This window comes from Cervus elaphus, chromosome 4, assembly GCF_910594005.1.
Source record: "Cervus elaphus chromosome 4, mCerEla1.1, whole genome shotgun sequence".
Classification (NCBI taxonomy): Eukaryota; Metazoa; Chordata; class Mammalia; order Artiodactyla; family Cervidae; genus Cervus; species Cervus elaphus.
Genome location: NC_057818.1, coordinates 26,683,735 through 26,689,564, shown reverse-complemented (window position 1 = coordinate 26,689,564; position 5,830 = coordinate 26,683,735).

Sequence of the window (5,830 nt, the reverse complement as noted above, 5' to 3'; positions counted from 1 at the left end):
GTGTGCTAAGGAAGGCAACAGGAATGCTGGTGCCTGTGCTTGGACCCTGGGCACACAGGTGTTGCTATCACTACTCTTGGGCTTAACCATTTGCTGCCCAGAGAATGCCCAGCTTCTACTCCATCACACTGCATTGCCACTGTTTGGGATCACATCCCTCCCCCTGGACAAATCAGTCGTGAGCCTGTGCCCAGAGCAACTGAAAGCCCGGAGTGTGCTCAAGTGAGAAACAAAGCCAGTCTACCCACCTAGAAAGTGTGTTGGCTACAGAAAGAAAATGTAAGAAAATAAAATCGGCCTGCGCAGTGGGGCTGAGTGGCGCCACTGCTCAGCAGGCTTGAGCCTCAAGGACTTGATAAAGCAAATACAGCCAGAGACCAGGAGACTTCCCGAACCCCATCTTGGGCCCCTCAGGCCCAGCATCAATGCTGGACTAAAACTGGGGCTGGGAACCCCGGCCATGAGCTGGAGAGCCAAACCCACTTGGCACCATCCGCATTTAACCTCCTCCAGCCAGTGCTGGAAGATGGAGGGGCCATTCACCTGTAAGCTTGGGGGCATTCCTTGTCCCACTCATGATTTTAAAAGGCGAGTGGTGGGATTTCTCTGGTGGTCCAGTGGCTAAGACTCTGTGCTCCCAATGCAGGGGGCCCAGGTTCAATCCCTGGTAGGGGAACTAGATCCCACATGCTGCAACTAAGACCTGGTGCAGCCAAATAAATAAATAAAATGAGGCTGCTGTGGTTCTGGGAGGGGAAATAATTTGCCAGTGGCCTCACAGACAGACATCTCCGGTCTCCACTGAAGCTTTCCTGGTAATCCACAGCACCTTAACCGCCCCTGTGCTGTGCTATTCTTAGTCGCTCAGTCGTGTCTGACTCTTTGCAACCCTGGTGGACTGTAACCCACCAGGTTCCTCTGTCCATGGGATTCTCCAGGCAAGAATACTGGAATTGGTTGCCATGCCCTCCTCCAGGGGATCTTCCCAACCCAGGGATCAAGCCCAGGTCTCCTGAATTGCAGGCAGATTCTTTCCCATCTGAGCCACCAGGGAAGCCCAACAATACTAGAGTAAGTAGCCTACCCCTTCTGCAGGGGAGCTTCCCAAACCAGGAATCGAACCGGGGTCTCCTGCATTACAGGCAAATTCTTTACCAGCTGAGCTACCAGGAAAGCCCTAACTTCCCCTATCCCCAATTATACCCGGGAGTTGAATGAAGACATACTGTGGGCAACCTCTGAGTTCAAATTTGGAAACTGGCTCTTAGGAAGACTTCAGAGTAGTGTTTTATGCATACTTGATTTTAGGTAGCACATGAATGAAATAGTTCCATGCTTTAAAATATAGTGTATATGTATCTATAAAATATGTTATATTGTGAGGGAAGTGTATGTGTATGAAATCACATAATATGTACTCCTTAATTCTGGTTTCATTCATTTTCACTCAGTGTAATTTTTTGAGATTCATCCATGTTGTTGCATATAGAATATTTCTTTGTTTTAATTGTTGTATTTCGCTGTATGTTTTTATCTGTACAATTAGTAAAAAATGCAAACTAATATATAGTAAAAGAAATCAAAGCAATGATTGTCCAGGGACTGATGAGGGTGGGGGAGGGGTAAAGGAGACATGAGAGGCAAGGAAGGAACTGTGGAATGATGAGGATGTTCACTGTCAGGGTTGTACTGATAGGTGTACCTACATAAACCCTTGTCACACTGTATGTTTTTAAAATAATTGTATTATTTATTTATTTTGGGCTGTGCTGGGTCTTCTTTGCTGCATGGGCTTTTCTTTTCCTTGTGGCAAGCAGGCCTGCGATCTAGTTGTCATGCGTGGGCTTTTTACTGCGGTGGCTTCTCTTGCTGCAGAGCACGGGCTCTAGGGCACAGGCTCAATACTTGCGGCACAAGGGCTTAGTAGCTCCGTGTGGCACGTGGGATCTTCCCCAACCAGAGATCTTCCCCAACCAGGGATCTTCCCCAACCAGGGATCCTCCCCAACCAGGGATCTTCCCCAACCAGGGATCTAAGCTGTGTCCCCTGCACTGGCAGGCAGACTCCTACCCACTGAACCACCAAGGAAGTCCCACACTGTACATTTTAAATATGGATTGGAAGACTTAACATAGTAAAAATGTCAGTTCTCCCCAAACTGACCAACAAGTTTGAAGGCAATTTCTATCAGAGACCTAGCAAGATTTTCTGTAGACAAGATTGAGCTTACCTGGTGGCTCAGATAGTAAAGAATCTGCCTGCCAATGCAGGAGATCCAGTTTCAATCTCTGGGTCGGGAAGATTCCCTGGAGAAGGGAACAACTACCCACTCCAGTATTCTTGCCTGGGAAATCCCATGAACAGAGGAGCCTATGGGGCTACAGTCCATGGGGTCACAAAGAGTCGGATATGACTAACTAACACTTTCACTTTCACAGATAAGATTATTCTAAAAAATATATATATATATATAAAGGCAAAGGAGATAAAATAGCTAAAACAGTTTTCAAAAAGAATAAAGTGAAAGAACTCAGTTTACCTGATTCTCAAGACTTATTGTGTAGCTTCAGTAATCAAGCCTGTGTGCTAGTAGCCAAGAAATAGACACATAAATCAACAGAACAGAGAACTCACAATGGATCCAACTGATTTTTTATAAAGTTGTAAAAAGAGTTCAATGGCATAAAGAGAAGGAGACTTTTCAACAAATGGTACTGGAACAACTGAACATCCATGGGTCAAAGGGGGTGGGGAAGCACCACATCAACCCAAGTCTCATATGTTCTACAAAATTTAACTCAAAATGGATCATAGACTTAAAGGTAAAACATAAAATGATGTAACTTTTACAGTAAAACGTAGGAAAAAGTCTTTATGATCAAGGGCTAAGGGAAAAGTTCTTTGACTTGGCACTGAAAGCACAATTTATAAAAGGAAAACTGATAATTTGGACATCATTGAAATTAAATTTTACTTTGTGAAAGACCGTTTTAAGTGGATGAAAAGACAAGCTACAGACTGGGAGAAAATACTTGTAGACCACATATTTACAAAAATGTGGACAAGGACTAGTATCTAGAATATATAAAGAACTCTCAGAACTCAACATTAAAAAAGCAAATTTTCAAATTAGAACATGGGTGAAAGACATGAAGGAAGATTTCACTGAAGAAGATACACAGATGGCAAATAAGCACAGGAAAATATTTTCAACATTAGTCAGTAGAGAAATGCAAATTAAAACCACAACGAGATATCCCTATACACTTATCAGAATGACTTGAAAAGGAAAAAAGTGATAACAACAAATGCTGGCAAGGATGTGAAGAGATGAGGTCATCAAGTTATACATTGCTAGTGGGGATGTAAAATGGTGCAGCCGCTCTGGAAAACATAAGACCCAGTAGTTGTGCTCCTAGGCATTTGTCCCAGAGCAGTAAAGATTTATATTCACACAAAAACCTATACATGAATGATTATAGCAGCTTTATTCATCACAGTCAAAAACTGGACCAGACATCCTTCAATGGGTGTGCAAACAAACGAACTGTAACACATCCATACCGTGGACTATTGGCAATGAAAAAGACAAAGTACTAATGCAGGAAACAGCCTGGATGGTTCCCCAAAGAATTACACTGAGTTAAAAAAAAAAAAAAGCCAGTCCCCAAAGATTACATACTTACAATTCTGACTTTACAACATTCTGGAAAGGACCAAAGTATAGATATAGTGGTTGCCCGGGTTAAAGGGGGTAAGGTGGGAAGGGAAGTGGACATGGCTGTAGAAGTCCAACAGGGGGATCTTGTGTGATGGAATGTTCTGTGCCTTGAACATGCTAGTTATGATACTGTTCTCAGTTTTGCAAGATATCATGAAACTAGGTAAAGGCACATGGATTCTCTCCATAACTTATAACTGCATGTGAATCTTCAAATATCTCAAAAGAAAAAAGTTTAATTAAAAAAAAATTAGGTGACAGTACTGCAGACAGAGAGTGGATTGGGGAAAAATTAAGAGAATGAGAGAAGGAAGAAGTTTGAGAAACCCTACTCTAGAAAAGTTTTTTATTATGAAAACTCTCTTGGTGGTTATTGTTGGCCAAAACTCCTCCAAGCTTTTTTGTTGTTTACTCGCTCAGTTGTATTTGACTCTTGTGACCCCATGGACTCCTCCAGTCTCCTCTGTCCATGGGATTTCCCAGGCAAGAATACTGGAGTGGGTTGCCATTTCCTTCTCCAGGGGATCTTCCAACCCAGGGGTGGAACCCGCATCTCTTGCATTGGCAAGTTCTTAACCACTCAGCCACCAGGGAAGGCCCCTCCAAAGGTTACTGGTGGTAAAAAGAGTTTGCTGTGATGAATCAAGTGCTGGAAGCTTTACGAGCTGTGGTTTGAAGCAAAGCAGGTGGGGTCAAGTTTGAAAGATGCATAGGGAGGGCAGGAGGTCAAGACCCAGGCCAGCTTAGCCGGCAAGGACAAGATGAGCGTGGTCCCCTCCTCCCCCTGGCAGCGTGGGACTGGTTAGCTCAGGACCAGGGTGGAGGCTGCTAGGAGCCATTGGGGCCCCCTTGGTGGCCACTGGCATGACAGTGACCACCCTAGGAAGTATTCAGGGGAAGGGAAGCAGCCCCCTAAGAAGTCCCGTGGGCCAGATTTAGACTGAGGCCCAGTGATTAGAGGCAGGGGCATGGGATCCATGAGTGAGTGCTGTGGTTCTTGGACATTCAGTGCCTTGGACTCCCCGCTCAGAGAAAACCTGGTCAAGGGTTAGACTGGGAAGCATTTTCATGTTTAAGGATTTCAGCTGTTCAGGTGTGGCCTCTTGTTTTGTTCTGTGTATTTGGTGTAAAGCAGTGTTTAACGTGCATCAGAGTCACCTAGGGGCTTGTTAAAACGCAGATTTCTGGGCACTAAGCCTAGAGATCCTGATTTCACAGGTCTGGGCTGGGGTAGGGAATTTGCTTTTCTAACAAGTTTCAAAGTGATGCTGATGCTGACCCTTCACTCTGCAAACCACTGGTGTTAAAGGGTGCAGACCAGAAAACCAGAGGGGTGACAGAGTCCCACCCGTGGGGAGGCCCGAGGCGACCTCCGCATGCTTGCCTGGCACAGCTTATGGAGACCTGTGGTTTGTGACTCCAACAGGGCAGTGATAAGACTTACGAGCTGTGAGGTGAGTGCTGGGGGGTGATGGTGGGCCACGGGATTTGGAAAAGTCTCAGGGGGTTGCAGGATGGGAGTTACTGGGTGATGTGAGGGTGGTGAGGAGGCGAGGGAGGGAAGGAGAGGCTGGCCGACTGCTAGGGGAGCTGACAATCTGGGAGAGAGGCGCTGATGCAGCTCCTCGATTGTGCAGGGTGCGGTGGGGGGTGCTGGAGAGGGGCGATAGGGGGTCCCTGGGGGTTGGGGTCCTCAGGAAGCCTAGACTGAGAAGGGCCCAAGGAGCCCTCTAGGGGACAGGGGAGCAAGGGATGTGTGTATGATTCCTATAGAAATGGAGAGAGGGTGGTAGAGATTTGGGGACTGGGAGCTGATGTGGAGTTCAGATTTCAGGGGCTGAGAGGCGATGTGAGACTACGACTGGGGGCGCAGGAAAGGAAGGTGAGGCTGAGCCGTGAGTGAGGAGGGCCACCTGATGGGGCCCGCGGAGGCAAGCAAGGAATGGAGGCGGGGGTGGAGGTGGGAGGAGGCGGGGAGGGCAGGGGAGCCAGGGCAGAAGTTGGTGTCCCTCAGCTCGGAGGAATACGGCGGGGGCGGGCCGCCAGGGGGGGACGGGGCGGAGCCGAGCGGCGAGGCTGAGCCGGGCGGCTGGAGGCTCAGCGGAGTCG